Raw genomic sequence first — 18,318 nt, 5'->3', positions numbered from 1 at the left:
GAGAACTGATAGCCACAGGCCCACTTCACGGAGATATGAAGCTCAGATTCAGCCACCATTGGGTGGTCTGTCCCTCTAAATGAGAAATTAAAAAGTGGCCCAGGCTAGTGCTAATCCTGGGACCCTTGACAAAAGTATACACACAACTTTTCTGGAGGGACAGAAACTCAAGCTCAGCCTGTAATGGATCACCACTAACCAAATCCCTGAAGAAAAACTCACAGTCCAAAATTACAAAACACTCAAACCATCTACCACGAACAAGGATCAGTAGGCACATGGATGAGGAACTCCCACCCTACCCATCCACCACTACCAAGAATTCCAGGTACCAGAACTATTACACAGATCCAGTTTAAACATCCTAAAATTAAATTACAAAGACTAAAGATACACAAGTAGGAACTGAGGGGCACCTGGGTGGCTCAGTCATTTGAGCGACTGACTTCGGCTCAGGTCATGATCTCATAGTTCATGAGTTTGAGCCCCGTGTTGGGCTCTGTGTGGACAGCTCAGAGCCTGAAGCCTGCTTCAGATTCTGTGTCTCCCTCTCTCTCTGCCCCTCCCCCGCTCATTCTCTCTTTCCCTCTCTCTCTCTCTCAAAAATAAATAAATATTAAAAAAAACAAAAGTAGGAACTGAAAACATGATAAAAGAATAAAAAATTTTAAAGTCAGAAAAAAAAATTTTAAGTCAGATTTTACAAGAACCACATAAAACTTAAAGTTAATAGAATTATTCTTTTAATTATTGTTGAAAAATAGATGAGTTGAAATTGAAAACTCAAAGGATAGAAAAACACTGATTAGACAGACCCCACTAAATAAGCAAAGAATAAATTGGAAAAAGATTTAAAAACAGGTCTCAGAAAATTATTCAAATGCAGTACAAAGAGTTAAAGAGAGAAAACGGAAAAGAGTTGTTAAAAGACATGGAGGAAAGAATTAGAAGTTCCAGCAAAAAATCAGAAGGATAATACAGGAAAAGAATTTTTCCGACTTGTTGGAAGACATGAATCCTTAGGTTCAGGAATTGCAATGAATCCCAAAGCAGGATAAATGCGATGAAAACCACACCAGAAATAATGAAAAATGATGGACCTCTAAGACAAAGATAACTTTGAAGCAACTGCTGAGGATATATTTGTTATTTGTAAAGAAAAGTCAGATGAAAAGGATAGGAAATGGTATGGGGAATGAGGAAAGTTGATGAGAAGGCTCTAAGTAACTAAAACAGAGAATTCAACTGGAGTGAGAGCTGGGCACTCATGCTGGAGGATGAAAGTCAAAAGTTCTTTAAACACTGAAAAAGGGTGATGAGGCAGAGTCCCTCACCTGCATATATAGGTATAAGGATGGTCAATCAGTGACATGAGAAAAGAATGGGTGAAAGATAAGAGCAAGGGCGGACACAAAGATAAAAATCAAGGTGAAATGTTAAGAAAGACAAGCCATTTTAACAGAGTTGCTACTACCTTAATGTATTTTGGAAAAAACGTCTATCCCTACTGGTCTCTTTGCGTCTGTGTCAGGTGTGGGTGGACAGGGTAGTCTATGTTGAAGATAGACAAGAAAGGCAAGGAACATTCTTCTGCTCTCCAAGTTATTTAGTGTCATACACTAAAAGGCCACTTAAGGGATTTTCTTTATCAAATTTCCAATATTTCCATAAATTCAAATCTCAACCTGTATCATCAGTTAGGTTAGGATTTGATTATACTGCTTGGATGTTCTTCATAACTCCTTCTAATAACCATGTTATTTATCTTTTCTATGGAGATCACAGCTAGGTACGTTCCCATTGTCTCCGCTGCTCAGAGCTCATTACCTGCTGCCACTTGCAGTACTCAACAGTCTCTTGGAAAGCAACCAGGTACTCCCGTATGCAATCTTCAACAACGCGGATTCAGTCGGTGCAGCTGGAACAATCCACAGCTAGTAGTAAAGATGACTAGGATGGAAGGACCAGCTGCAGGCAGGACCACCCTTCCAGGTGCTGCAGGAATTCTGAGAACCAGTGAGGGAGGGAAGGCTCCAAAGACACACATTCTACTACAGCCTTCACAGGGCAGGCCATTCCTAATATGGTCCAGGATGGACAAGAAGTAAAGTCCGGGGCAAATTACTCAACCTGTTTGTGTCTCAGTTTCCTAACTTCTAAAATGAGCAGAAGAAACCACATAGAGTCGTTTTAAAAATTAAATAATTTAGGGCACCTGGGTGGCTCAAATGGTTAAGCATCCGCCTCTTGGTTTTGGCTCAAGTCATGATCTCACAGCTGTGGGATGGAACCCCGTGTCAGGCTCTGCACTGACAATGCAGAGCTTGCTTAGGAGTCTCAGTCTCTCTCTCCTTCTGCCCCTCCCCTGCTCTCTCTCAAAATAAATAAAAATAAACTTAAAAAATTAAATAATTGTGACACCAGCATGGCTCAGATTTTTTGAGCGACGGACTCTTGGTTTCAGCTCAGCTCATGACCTCAGGGTTGTGGGATCAAGCCCTGCATCAGGCTCTGCATTGAGTGTAGAACCTGCTTAAGATTCTCTCTCAATTCTCTCTCTCTCTCTCTCTCTCTCTCTCTCTCTCTCTCTCTCTCTCTCTCTCTCTCTCCCCCTCCCCTTCTCTTCCCCAATCATGTACTCTCTCTCTAATTAAAAAAAATTAAATACTTCTTGTAAAACAGGGCACTCAGCGAAATAATATTATAATTATGTTCTCACCTATAGCTGGCTTCATCCATCCATCCCCTTGATCCAGTGTCCCTCACAAAACACTTATTCTTTTAATCTTTTTTAAAAAATTTATATTCAAGTTACTTAACACACAGTGTAGCCTTGGCTTCAGGAGTAAACCCAGTGATTTATCTCTTACATATGACACCCATTGCTCATCCTGAAAAGTGCCCTCCTTAATGCCCATCACCCATTTTCCCCACCCTCCTCACCCCTCTACCTGCAGCAACCCTCAGTTTGTTCTCTGATTTTTAAGAATCTCTTATGGTTTGCCTCTCTTTCTGTTTTTATCTTATTTTTCCTTCCCTTCCCATATGTTCATCTGTTTAGTTTCTGAAATTCCACATGAGTGAAATCATATGGTATCTGTCTTTCTATGACTTATTTTGCTTAGCATAATACCCTCCACTTCCATCCACATTGTTGCAAATGGGAAAATTTCATTCATTTTCATACTGAGTAGTATTCCATTGTATATATATGTACCACATCTTCTTACTCCATTCATCAGTTGATGGACATTTGGGCTCTTTCTTTTTTTTAATTTATTTTTTGCATTTATTGTATTTATTTAATATTATTCTGTATTTTTGTATTTATTTTGAGAGATACAGAAACAGCATGAGCAGGGGAGGGGCAGAGAGAGAGAATCCCAATCAGGCCTTCACACTGTCAGCACAGAGCCCAGGGCAGGGCTCAAACTCATGAAAACACAAGATCGTGACCTGAGCCAAAACCAAGAGTCAGAAGCTTAACCTACTGAGCCACCCAGGCACCCTTGGGCTCTTTCTATAATTTGGCTACTGTTGATAGCACTGGTATAAACACTGGGGTACATGTGCCCCTTCGAATCAGCATTTTGTATCCTCTGGTTAAGTTGCTAACAGTGCAACTGCATTCCCACCAGCAGTGCAAAAGGGCTCCCCTTTCTCCACATCCTCGCCAACACCTGTTGCATCCTGAGTTGTTAATTTTAGCCATTCTAATGGGTGTGAGGCGGTATCTCATTGTGGTTCCTCACAAAATACTTATAACAGAAAGCTAGTTGTAAGTGTATGTGAAAGTGGTAAGGATCTGATGAACATCAACTTCCTGAAGAACTTTTTTCACTGCTTGAGGTCATTGACTTTTTAGAGAAATACTCTCTTACTTCTATTTAAGCCAGCAACAACTTAGAAATTCCCTAAACCAGATACATGAACCATCTTTCTGAGGGGCATACCTGTAGCAAATCCTGATAGATCAAGTTTTATAAAAGGACTGCTGTTTATTCATTAACTGAAATTAATGCCTTAACTGGGCTCTAATGTGTTCTCATGTCATCAGATATGCCTGTGTCCCCATCTTCACAGACTTTGAAGCTATGTGATCGGAACAACAATCTTCCAAAACTCTTCAGATTTTCTCCTTATCACAAGCCACCATATAAATCGGGAGCTGCTTGGGCAATATTTATTTCTGAATTTAAGTATGAACTACATACACAATTAAGTGGTGGTAACATCCATGTGGAAGCCATTCTGTCCTAGAATCAAAGATCTAGCCCCAAGGAGTTCTTGTGCATTTTTTGCAATAGGAAATAGCATATCTTTGCAGGGCTTTACACATCTTTCAATTGTCAAGAGTGATAGCACAATGAAACCACACATACCAGGAGAGTTTCTTTTACCAATACACATATCTAGAATAGTATCACCTCAAGATTGCTGTCTTTCCAATTTTTGCATATTCTTTTTCAGTTGTAAGCACTGGTCAGAATGGCTAATTTGGGCAACAAAAGTCATCTGGAAAAGTGATAAGAGCCAAATCACTATGCAGAATCACTGTACAGAATGAGATTCAACTTTATGGTCCTTCCCCCAGATGCCTCATGAGTCATGCCATCCTGTATAGCAACTGGTAGATGTGACACCTCTCTTATTAAACTATATACTCCTTGGTGAAGGGATTTCATCTCAAGCATCTTTGTAGGCCCTTCAGCTTTGCACACCTGCACTCAGAAGTTATTTTTCTTAATAAAAATTGCATCACTCCCTATGGAAACTGAAAGTGTCTGCAAGTGCTATATATCTGAACTAAGGGCATGCTTTCACCATATTACCGTGATGATCATGTATTCGAAATCCATCACAAGCAGAACATACAATAAAGTAGAGGGGAGGGAGGCAAGGACATTGAAAATAGGGGGAAAAAGGACAGTTTCATTTTATTCTTCAAATGATATGATACTCAGCCAACTTCACTGCCTACTTTGTAAGAGGCAAGTAAAATAATGGTGAGATTACACATAGGTTGATGATGAGCTAGGCCAGTTAGAGCTACCCTGAGGCTACTGAGGACACACTATAAAAGAAAAAGAATTCTTGAGCATGGTGAAGTATTTTAACATCAAAAGTAGATCACCAAGAACTGGACCACAGAGCTCTTATTAATTCCAACGAAGCATCTTTAAGCCATCCTTCTGAATTAGTGAAGCAAGCCAGAGTAGAATCAGAAAGAGCCAAAAGGCACAGAAATAATATTGCTATCAGTGGTCCATGGTGGAGGGCTGCCTGGGAGAAAAAGTAAACACTATTGGTTACTTCATCATATATCTAGGAACTGTTTCTTGTTGGGTTTTTATCTCCAGGACCTGACATTGTAGGTCTTAATATATTTAGACTTGTTGAATAAACGCACTCTAATCACTTTAATGGTTACATTAGTGAGGGAATTAAGAAAAGCGTATCAGTGATGCATCTTTTTTCACTTTAAACAAATGGGACTCAATCTCCCCAATAACATCAATGTTATCAATGTGCTTTGCCTTACCCAGCAAATATCATTCTTTTCAATATTTTTTAAGTTTATTTATTTATCTTGAGAGAGAGAGAGACAAAGCGAGCACACAAGCGGGAGTGGGTCAGAGAGAAGGAGAGACAGAATCCCAAGCAGGCTCTGCACCATCAGTGCAGAGCCCAACGCGGGGCTTGAACTCAGGAACTGTGAAATCATGACCTGAACCGAGATCAAGAGTAGGACGCTTAACCATCTGTGCCACCCAGGTGCCCCTCCAGCAAATATTCTCAAAAGCATGTCATATAATTGGTTTGTACATTTCTGTGCTCTTGGATTATAACCGTATTGCTGCTTTGTGCCAGGTACTGTACTAGGAGCTTTACAAGTGGCCTATAATTTAACCTTCACAACCAAAGACAATAATAATAATTACCATTTAATGCGTGCCCCCAAGTACTAGGTAAAGTACCATGAATAATGTGGCTTCTTCAATAACAACAGCAACCAAATGGGGTAAATGTTATCCTCATTCGGGGATAAAGAAACAGAACATACAAGAGGTTGGGAAACTTGGCAAAGGTCATAGTTATTAAGCAGCAGAATCAGAATTTGAGCCCAGGTCTGTCCGTTTCCAAACCCAGAGTGCTTTTAATTGCAACTCATTAGGTCCAAAGTTTAGACTTTAAGTTTTTCTTGCAAGGTGGTAAACCAACACTTAAAACTCTAACAGAAGACGCTAGCAAAGTAAGCACATTCCTGTTCTTTCTTTTAAATTTTGAGGAGTGCTGACAGAATGGCCCCATCATAGAAATATATGTTTCATATTGTAATGGATAGTAAACAAAAACCTTTATCTAATGAGAAGTAAAATGTTCTCAAAATGTGTTCTTTCCCCAAATTCATTGTTTCTTTCCTAGGTGACCATTATATAGACTACTGCTTTTTAAACTTCTGGTCATGACTTATTAATGGGGAGTGAAATCAGTTTGGTGGGCTGTTACTAGCATTAAAAAAAGTGAAACAGATGAAAACTAACTGAAGAGATTGTGCACAGGGAGAATGAGTATTCTTGAGGGAAACTTTTTATCAGTTGTGTGCATGTGTGTGTGTGTGTGTGTGTGTGTGTGTGTGTGTCCCGAGTCAAAACGCAAAATGTATTTCTTAGAATAGGTTGCAATAAAAAAGTCTGAAAGTGACTGATCTAGACAATCTGATTATTAGACTATGTTTAAACTATCTGCAGGAATTGTCTAGAAATCCTGGATGACTGTGTTCTTTATCTGAACCATGTCTGAAGGAACAAGCAGAGGATATTTCTTCTCTTCCTGTCCCCCTTTTGCTTCTGTCATGAAATACTCTCCCCACTCCATGCCCAGTTCTCCAGTTTGTCTACCACTATCTCATTCTCAGTTCTCGGTCTGTTCTCCAGCTGACTCCATTCAGTTCTCACTCCCTCATGGACATAACTCTATTTCATGGTTTTTCTGTGTCCCAGGTCCAACATGTCCCCCAAATCCTTCCTTTCAAGCTCCTTATGAAATATTCCCACAGTAATCACACATTCTACCCTCATAAGAACTACATCCAAGAATTAAATGTATGTTTCTTGCTCTCAAGCTCCTCCCCATGTTAACTTTCCCGTTGAGTTAATGAGATCACCATGGGTTCAGCTTCTCAGGTGGGAAACCTCACTCTTCTCTGTCTCTCTTTTGCTTTTCCCATTCGGTCAACAAATACTGTTAACTTTTTGACAGCATCTGTCAAATTTATCCCTGTAACTCCACTCTTCTGCCACAATCCTAAATCTAGATTCTTTACACATGTGTAATAGTTACTATCTCCTAGACATTCCTCCTTCTTTCATTCTGTCTTTCTATTCTTCCTCCATCTCTAAATCAATTAATCAATAGCTACAGAGCATCTACTGTGTTCCAGATATCGGGCAGGTGGTCAGTGAACAAGAGATGTGGTCCCTGATCTCAAGGAGTTTGTTCTGTAAATGGGGAAGACAGCCTCAAAACAAGTAAAACACCAAAATATCTAAATTGAAACCCTGCAAATAAGCAAGTTGCCTTTCTCTTCAAAAATCAGCTTAAATATCACTTTCACTTGTTACTGTTCCAGCACAAGTACTTCTAATGTCTCCCCATGGCATACTGAACCAAATGTAAAATATTTTCCTAGACATGAAGAGGATTAGTTACTTGCTCAAAATCACTTAGCTAGTATACTGAAAAAAAGAGGTAAATGCAGACAAGTAGGGGATTTGCACACACACTACGCTGAACATCATGCTAACAGTGTTTACTGAGTCTATGAACTGACAGTTTCACTCTTGAGAGATTATCTAGAAAAATAGCTATGATTACAGAAATTAAACTTTAGTCTGTATAGAGTAGGACAGATGGCGTAGTAATCTATTTGTATGTTCAGCTGCTTCCATTTTAATGGAATATTAGTTAGCAATCTTTTGTTTACAAAAGGGACAGAACACCTGAACTGAAGTTGCCTAGATTAAAAAAGTAATTATTGTTTATATCTGGAGATAGTTCTAGATTCATTTAGTTCAGGGACACATGATGTCAGCCTGGCCCCTGTCTATTTCTCTTCAGTGCCTTACATTCCCTTTTCATTTGCAAGTAGCAAACATGGGTAAGGTCCTGCCAGTCTTACAACCTCATATCACACCATCCAGGGAATGAGAGGGCGTGCTTTCTAGTAACTTTCACTGAAGAGAGAGAGAAATTTCTATCCCAGAAGCCCCAAACAAATCCTTGTATTTTCACTGGCCCAAAGTGGATCTATGCCTTCCTCGAACTCATCACTGTGGTGATGAAGGATAGAGGGCTGGGATGACTGGGAGATGTGCAGGTGTGTGTGTGTGTATATGTATGTGTGTGTGTGTGTATGGCAGGGATGTAAGCTCCCACTCAAAGTACATAGCCAGGAGTGTGAAAGGGCAGTTTCTCAAAGGTTCTATTGGCAAGACATGCATGAGACAACGAACAAATGCTGCATAGTGGTTTCTGTTTTTTGTCTTTTACCTATTCTTAAGTGTGTTCTTATCTTTCCGTTTTTAAGTTCTTCTCCTTACTCACATTAACCTGAGATTTTCTCTGAGTGCAATTAACTATTACAATGAAAAAAAAACCATATTTTTTCTAGACTGGGGAAGAGAAGCTCAGCAGGTTTATTACTGTCTGTGATAAAAAATACATGAAGAATGGCAAAATCAATATCTTACATTTGCTTTCATTTTTCAAGGAAATTAGTAACTAAAACTGTCAGCTGAATTGTTTTTATGGATTTTTAAAAATGTGTGCTGTCGAGATTCATAGAGGAATGATTACATCCTGAACTTACAATAAAACTTATGAGAATGTTTGTATATTATATCTGTTCTCACAATTCCAGAAAACATATCCCTTGCTTTTACAGATGAGGAAAAGGTCCAGCAGCCTTACAGATGAGGAAAGCCCAACAGCTACCTAAGGTCACAGATAGTAAAAGTAGAGACAGAACTTTTGGCCAGATGATCCAGTTCTAAAACCCAGGTTCTTCCCACTAAAACACGCTACCTGAGTGCCTGGTCCCAAGGAATGCAAGGTGCTCCTGTTTATTGCTGTGTAACCTGCAGCCCTCCCACTGCTGCTGTCACCAGCTTCTGTGCTGGCACAGGAATGCGAAAGAACATACTGCCAGTGAACAGGGTGATGGTAACTTCTGCCGAAGCAGAATGAAGGCATTTGAGGAGTCAGTGGGGAAGTGAAGCCACCAAGTAACCAAAATGATTTTCAAGATTACTGCAGAGGCAAGAAGGAAAGAAACAGCCCGCAGACTGAGAGGTAACACAGGCTCACTGGAAATAATAAGTTGAATCAGTTTGAAAACTAAAATAGAGCAATTTAAAAAAACACAAATTAAGATAGAATACTTTATGTCAGAGTTTCTTGACAATACAACCAGTATTACCCAAGAGGCCTTTGAAAATACAGTGAATGCAATGACTACTGGGGAAGATGATGGAGTAGGAGGACCCGAAGCTGACCTCATCCCACAGATACAACTACATAACACCCACATGAGTCCAAATAGCCTAGAAAACAACCCAAAGACTTGCAGAACATGCTCTCCCCAGCTAAATGTATAGAAGAGGCAACATCAAAGAGGATAGGAAGGGTAGAGACTCAGTCAGAAGTTAAACAAACCCATGGACTGTCCACGGAGGGAGGGATACTGTGGGTGTGGAGAGGGGAAAGAAACAAGACACTCACACCAGCCACCCCTGCCATGGGGAACCTGCATGGCGAAGACAAATACGCATGACATTTGGCTTTGAAAGCCAGAGGGGCATAATTTCATGAGTTCTTGCAACCAGTGGGGCTTAACACCTGGAACTTTAAAAATCAGTGGGCTCAACTCTGGGAGAGCTAGAAGGCAGCAGGAAACAGAGTCCATGCCCTTAAAGAGACAGCACAACAAGCAGCCCCTCGGACACAAAGCATAGAAGTAGCAGTTTGAAAAATGCCTGGGGTAAACAGAAGGGAAATTTCTTTACTCATATCAAAGCCCATGCTGGAGGGGCAGAGATCCTTGGGAGACTTCTCCAGGGACAAAGGAGCTGATGGATGCCATTCCCTCCACTGCCCCACAGCCTAGACACATGGACACCTGTGGGAACCAATGCAACACCAACACTCCCTACACCTAAGTTGCTAAAAGTAGGCCCTGCTGCCTGTGTTCTCCTGTGGACATGCCCCCTCAGTACTAGGTCTCCTCACAGAGCAGACCAGCACAAATCTTTTTTTTTTCCATATTGATTTTTTTTAATTTTATTTTTTATTGTTTTAAATTTACATCCAAATTAGTTAGCCTATAGTGCGAGAATGATTTCGGGAGTAGATTCCTTAGTGCACCTTATCCATTTAGCCCATCCTTCCTCCCACAACCCCTCCTATAACCCTCAGTTTGTTCTGCAAATTTGTGAGTCTCTTCTGTTTTGTCCCCCTCCCTGTTTTCATATTATTTTTGTTTCCCTTCCCTTATGTTCATCTGTTTTGTCTCTTAAAGTCCTCATATGAGTGAAGTCATAGGACTTTTGTCTTTCTCTGACTAATTTCACTTAGCATAAAACCCTCCAGTTCCATCCACGTAGTTGCAAATGGCAAGATTTCATTCTTTTTGATTGCCGAGTAACACTCCATTATATATATATACCACATTTTCTTTATCCATTCATCCATCGAGGGACATTCGGGCTCTTTCCATACTTTGGCTATTGTTGATAGTGCTGCTATAAACATGGGGGTGCATGTGTCCCTTTGAAACAGCACACCTGTATCCCTTGGATAAATGCCTAGTAGTGCAATTGCTGGGTCGTAGGGTAGTTCTATTTTTAATTTTTTGAGGAACCTCCATACTGCTTTCCAGAGTGGCTGCACCAGCTTGCATTCCCAAGTGCAAATCTTGTTAACACCACATGCCCTGCCCCTGTGTTCTACAGACCTGCCCCTCCCCACACCCACCCCAGTACACTCTTGGCCAGAGCCCATCCAAAGCGGTGCCACAAACCTGGCAATGTACAAGCAGCCCCAACAAGGGCCAGCACTGCTCTCAAGTGACTCCTGCCCTAGAAAGAGGGGAATATAACCACAGCCACCAGTCCAACCATGGTCCCAGCAGGGGGGCTAGGGGAAGACATCTGGACTGACTGTAGGCCCTGCTCACCATCAAAAGCTTCTCAGGGGACAACACAGGGAAGGCACACCACAGTTCAGTGCTACTGTAGCTCTGGCAAATGCCTATTCTGACTCAACTCAAGCCCAAAATGGCCCCAGATTGGCTCAGTAACAACACAAGAGACTATTCTGCCCAAAACAGGCAAAGAGAGCCATTGCAGTCAGTTGGACTGAAGGCAAATGTGGCTCAGCCACAATAGTAGGGCGCATGAAACACACATAGGAGACACCCCTCAAGTGCAGGTTCTGGTGAACATGGGACATTGTGTTGCAGGGCACTATAGGACCTCTTTTTCATAAGACCACAACTTTCAAGAGCAGAGATGTGGCTCTCTTTCCTAACACAGAGACACGGACACATAGAGTTTAACAAAATGAGGAGACAAAGGAATATATCCCAAATGAAAGAATAGGAAAAATCACAGCAAGAGAGGTAAATGAAATGGAGACAAATAATATACCTGATAGAGAATTCAAAGTAGTGGTCATAAAGAAACTCACTGGACTTGAGAGAGTGGAGGAGCTCAGTGAGACCTTCAAAAAAGAGACAGAACATAAAAAAGAACCAATCATAGATGAAGAACTGAATAACTGAAATTAAAAATACAGTAGAGGGAATTAATAGTAGAATAGAGGAAACAGAAGATCAGATCAGCAACATGGAGGGCAGAATAATGGAAATCAATCAAGCTGAACTGGAGAGGAAAAAGAATAATAAAAAATTAAAATAGACATAGGGAACTCAGAGACAACATCAAACATAATAACATTTGCATTATAGGAATCCCAGGAGAAGAGAGAGAGAAAAGGGGGCAGAAAATTTATTTGAAGAAATAACAGCTGAAAACATCTCAAATCCAGGAAACAGAAATCCAGATCCAGGAGGCACATAAGCCCCCAATAAAATCAATCCAAGGATGTCCACACCAAGAAACATAGTAATTAAAATGGCAAACAGTAGGGATAAAGAGGTAATTTTAAGGCAGCAAGAAGAAAGTAAATAGTTACATATAAGGGAAACCCCATAAGGCTATCATCTGATTTCTCAGCAGAAAATAAGAGGAAGTGGCATGATAATACTCAAAGGGCTGACTGGAAAAACCTACAGCCAAGAATACTCTATTCAGCAAGGCTATCATTCAAAATAGAAGGAGAGATAATGAGTTTCCTAGAGAAGCAAAAGTTAAGGAAGTTCATGACCACTAAACCAGCCCTTCAAGAAATGTTAAAGGGGACTCTTGGAGTGAAAAGAAAAAACCATTAGCAGAAGTAAGAAAAGTAGGACGCACACAGAGTAAAATTTAGTATATCTATTAAAAATCAGACAAAAGATTCACAAAAGGATGTAAAATATGACACCATATATCTAAAACATGGAGGAGGGGAAAAGAGTAAAGAATGGGTTCAAACTTACATGACCATTAACTTAATATAGACTGCTAGATGCATAAGATGCTATATATAAACCTAATGGTAACCACAAATCGAAAACCAGTAATACACATGCAAAAAATAAAGAGAAAGGAATCCAAGTATATAACTAAAGAAAGCCAGCAAACCATGAGAGAAGACAGAACGATAAGAAAGTAAGAGAAAAGAACTACAAAAACAACTATAAAACAAGTAATAAAATGGCGATAAGTACATACTTGTCAATAATTACTTGGGAGAGTAAATGAACTAAACACCCCAGTAAAAAGACATAGGGTGACAGAATGGATAAAAAGGCAAGATCCATCTATATGCTGCCTACAAGGGACTCATTTCAGACCTAAAGACACATGTAGATGAAAAGGGAAGGGATGGAAAAGCATTTATCAGTGAAATAGAAGTGAAAAGACAGCCAGGGTAGCAATTTTTATATCAGACAAAACAGACTTTAAAACAAAGACTGTAACAAGAGACAAAGAATGACACTATATAATCAAAAGGAAAAAATCCAGCAAGATATAACAATTGTAAATATTTATGCCAACATGGAAACACCAAAATACATAAATCAGCTAATAACAAACATAAAGGAAGTGATTGATAGTAATACAATAAGAGCGGGTGACACCCCACTATATCAATAGATAGATCATCCAAATAGAAAATCAACAAACAGCAGCTCTGAATGACACATAGGACCAGATGGATCTAACAGATATATTCAGAACATTCTATCCTAAAAAAGCAGAATACACACTCTTTTCAAGTGCGCATGGAATATTCTCCAGCAAAGATCACATAGTAGGCCACAAAATAAGTCTCAACAAATTCAAAAAGGCTGAAGTCATACTCTGCATCTTCTCTGACCACAAGGCTATGAAATTAGAAATGAACCACAAGAAAAACATCTAGAAAGAACCAAATACATAGTGGTTAAATAACATGGCACTAAACAGGAAAGAGGCAACCAAGAAATCAAAGAGGAAGTAAAAAAAATACAGAGAGACAAATGAAAATGAAAACACAATGGTCCAAAATCTTTGGGATGCAGCAAAATCTGTTTTTATTTTTTTAACATATTTTTAATGTTTATTTTTGAGAGAGAGAGAGGCAGAGCATGAGTGGGGGAGGGGCATAGAGAGAGGGAGACATAGAATCTGAATCAGAATCCAGGCTCTGAGCTGTCAGCACAGAGTCCAAGGTGGGGCTCGAACCCACGAGCTGTGAGATCATGACCTAAGCCAAAGTCAGATGCTTAACTAATTGAGTCACCCAGGTGCCCTAAACATAGTTTTTAAAGTTTATTTATTTATTCTGAGAGGGAGGGGAGAGAGGAAGAGAAAGAATGCAAGCAGGCTCCACACTGTCAGTGCAGAGTCTGATGTGGACTTGATCTCATGAACCATGAGATCATGACCTGAGGTGAAATCAGAGTCAGATGCTTAAGTGAGTTAGCCATCCAGGCGGTCTGCAAAAGTTGTTCTTTTCTATTTTTTAAATTTATTTATTTATTTTGAGAGAAAGAGAGTGAGAGGGAGCGCACATGAGCAGAAGAGGGGCAGAGAGAGAATCCCAAGCAGGCTTCACGTTCAGCACAGAGCCTGACAAGGGGCTTGATCCCACAACTGTGAGATCATGACCTAAGCCAATATCAAGAGTCAGACACTCAACTGACTGAGCCACCCAGGCTCATACATCAAAACACAAAATCATCAGGCTCATACATCTTAGAACACAAAAGCTGTTCTAAGAGGGAAGTTTATAGCAATACAGGCCTAACTCAAGAAGCAAGAAAAATCTCAAGTAAACAATCTAACCTTACACTTAAAGGAGATAGAAAAAGGAAAAAAAAAAAAAACACCAAAACTAGCAGGAGGAAGGAAAAAAAAATTGGAGCATAAATAAATGAAATAGAATAAAAAAAAAAACCAATACAATGAAACTAGGAGCTGGTTCTTTGAAAAGATCAACAAAGTAAACAAAATTGATAGACAGGCTCATCAAAGAAAAAAAAAGAGAGAGACATCTCAAACAAATCAGAAATTAAAGAGGAGAGATAACAACCAATACCACAGAAATACAAACGATCATAAGAAATTATGAAAAATTATATGGCAACAAATTGGACAACCTAGAAATTCCTAGAAGCGTATAACTTTCCAAAACTGAATCAGGAAGAAATAGAAAACTTGAATGGACTGATTACCAGCAATGAAATTAAATCAGTAATCAAAAAACTTGCAACAAACAAAAGTCCAGGACCAGATGGCTTCGTAGGAATTCTACCAAACATTTAAAGAAGAGTTAAAACCTATTCTTCTCAAACTATTCCAAAAAAATAGAAGAGGAAGAAAAGCTTCAAATCTTACTCTATGAGGCCAGCATTACCCTGATACCAAAACCAGATAAAGGCACTGAGAACCACAGGACAATATCTCTGATGAACATAGATGCAAAAATCTTCAACAAAATATTAGCTAACGAATTCCAACAATACATTAAAAAAAAAAAAACTATTCACCACAATCAAGTGGGATTTATTCCTGGGATGCAAGGGTGATTCAACATTTGCAAATCAGTGTGATACATGACATCAACAAGAGAAGGATAAAAGTCAAGTGATCATTTCAATAGATGCAGAAGAAGCATTTGACAAAGTACAACATCCATTCATGAAAAAAACCCTCAACAAAGTAGGTTTAGAAAGAACATACCTCAACATAATAAAGTCCATATAGGAAAAGCCCACAACTAACATCATATCAATGGTGAAAAACTGAGAGCTTTTCCTCTAAGATCAGGAACAAGACAAGGATATCCACTCTCACCACTTGTACTCATCATAGTACTGGAAGTCCTAGCCACAGCACTCAGATAATAAAAAGAAATAAAAGACATCCAAATTGGTAAAGAAGAAGTAAAACTTTTACTATTTGAATTACAGAATACTGTATATAGAAAACCTTAAAGACTCCACCACAAAACTACTAGAACTGCCAAATGAATTCAGTAAGTTCACAGTATACAAAATCAGTATACAGAAATTTATTGCATTTTTACACACTAATAATGAAGTAGCAGGAAGAGAAATTAAGAAAACAATCCCATTTATAATTGCACCAAAAATAATAAAATACCTAGGAATAAACTCAACTAAGAGGTGAAAAGATCTTGCACTTTGTAAACTAAAACATCAATGAAAGAAAGTGAAGATGAACAAATGGAAAGCTACTCTATGCTCATGGATTGAAAGAACAAATGTTAAAATGTCCATACCACAGGCACCTGAGTGGCTCAGTCAGTTAAGTGTCCGACTCTTGATTCAGCTCAGGTCATGATCTCACGCTTCATGAGATCGAGCTCCCTGACAGGCTCTGTGTGGATGGCACAGAGTCTGCTAGGGATTCTCTGTCTCCCTCTCTCTCTGACCCTCTCTCTGTCTCTCTCTCTCTCAAATAAACTTAAGTAAACTTAAAAAAAAAAATGTCCATACCACCCAAAGCATTTACAGATTTAATGTAGTCCCCATCAAAATACCAACAGCATTTTTCACAAAACTGGAACAGATAATCCTAAAATTTGTATGAAACCACTAAAGACCCGAAACAGCCAAAGAATTTTGAAAAAGAACAAAACTGGTGGTATCACAATCTTAACTTTCAAGATATACCATAAAGCTGTAGTAATAAAAACAGTATGGCACCGGGACAAAAACATAGATCAATGCAACACAACAGAAATACAGGAAATAAACCCGCAATTATGTGGTCAATTAATCTTCAACAACAGAGGCAAGAATATGTAAGGAGAAAAAAAGTCTCTTCAACAAATGGTGTTGGGAAAACTGGACAGCCACATGCTATAAGTATTCTTACATCATGCAAAAAATAAACTCAAAATGAATGAAAGACCTAAATGTAAGACCTGAAACCATAAAAATCTTACAACATAGGCAGTAACTTTTCTATAATTAATTTGCTATAGCAACATTTTTCTAGATACATCTCCTGAGGCAAGGGAAACAAAAGCACAAATAGATGATTTGGAGTACATCAAAATAAAAATCTTCTGCACAACAAAGGAATCAATCAACAAAACTAAAAGAGAAGAAGCCCAGTGTCCACCAATGGATGAATGGATAAAGAACATGCAGTATATATATATACACAACAGAATATTATTCTGCCATCAAAAGGATGAAATCTTGCCATTTGCAGCAACATGGATGGATCTCAAGAGTACAATGCTAATGGGGCGCCTGGGTGGCGCAGTCGGTTAAGCGTCCAACTTCAGCCAGGTCACGATCTCATGGTCCGAGAGTTCGAGCCCCGCGTCAGGCTCTGGGCTGATGGCTCAGAGCCTGGAGCCTGTTTCCGATTCTGTGTCTCCCTCTCTCTCTGCCCCTCCCCCGTTCATGCTCTGTCTCTCTCTGTCCCAAAAATAAATAAACGTTGAAAGGAAAAAAAAAAAAGAGTACAATGCTAAGTGAAATAAGTTAGAGAAAGACAGATACCATATGATCTCACTGATATGTGGAATTTAAGAAACAAAATAAATGAAAAAAGAAAAAAAAGAGATAAACCAAAAAACAGACTCTTAAAGAACTAACTGATGGTTACCAGAGAGAAGGTGAGGAGGAAATGGGTAAAATAGGTGAAGGGGATTAAGAGTACTCTTATCATAGGGGTGCCTGGGTGGCTCAGTCTGTTGAGCATCTGACTTCAGCTCAGGTCATGATCTCACAGTTCGTAGGTTCAAGCCCCATGTCAGGCTCTGTACTGGCAGCTCAGGCCTGGAGCCTGCTTCAGATTCTGTGTCTCCCTCTCTCTCTGCCCCTCCCTCACTTGTGCTCTGTCTGTCTCTCAAAGATGAAAAAATGTTAAAAAATTTAAAACAAAAGTAAACTTATCATGATGAGCACTGAGGAAGGTATAAAATTGTTGAATCACTATATTGTGTACCTCACACTAATATAATACTGTGTGTGCTGGAATTAAAATAAAAAAAGAAAATACAGTGAATGCACTAGAAATGGTTAACATGCAAAATACCAAAAGAGAGAGACAGGGAGAGAGAGAGAGAGAGAGAGAGAGAGAGAGAAAGAAACAAACTTTAAATTTGCTTATCATTTTCTTTTCTGCGGAACTTTGTAACTAACTATCTGAAAAAGGAGGGGAAGATGATATTTCCGTACATTAGTTTCAACTCCCCAATAGGCATTTGTTACCTATTTTGGATTAAGATATGACACAGGACACTAATGTGGAACAATATTTATACCCTTTACATCAAGTCAATTTCCCCCACAAACTAAACTAATAATTGTAAAAACCCTTCTATATTTCTTTCTACAGAATTCTATACACACTCAAGAAGTGCTTTTCCATGGGAGTGAGGAATGAATGCTGGCTTATCTGGGGAGGGTGTGTATAAAGTGTGTACAAAGTCGTGAATGAGCATGTACCCATGTATGTATGTAGGGGACAGGGAGGGGTATCCACAAAGTTAGTTGAGATATTCTGAAGAATCCGAAGCAGAAATTTTTAGAGATAGTTGGGGAGGAGGTGTGTAAACAAGCCATCTTCTCCCTCTTGATTGTTGGTGACTATTAACATATAGGAATTTATATGCATAAATGTA

At 39.3% G+C, this 18,318-nt stretch overlaps 1 protein-coding gene across 4 annotated transcripts in view; it reads right to left on the bottom strand.

Moving 5' to 3' along the window:
* RASGRF2 (Ras protein specific guanine nucleotide releasing factor 2) overlaps window positions 1-18,318 on the bottom strand; it is a 236,885-nt gene that overhangs the window by 46,591 nt on the left and 171,976 nt on the right. The gene's annotated exons all lie outside the window — the stretch shown is intronic.

This window comes from Acinonyx jubatus, chromosome A1, assembly GCF_027475565.1.
Source record: "Acinonyx jubatus isolate Ajub_Pintada_27869175 chromosome A1, VMU_Ajub_asm_v1.0, whole genome shotgun sequence".
Classification (NCBI taxonomy): domain Eukaryota; kingdom Metazoa; phylum Chordata; class Mammalia; order Carnivora; family Felidae; genus Acinonyx; species Acinonyx jubatus.
Note: the sequence above shows the minus strand (reverse complement) of the source record. Positions and strands in the feature narration are given on the sequence as shown.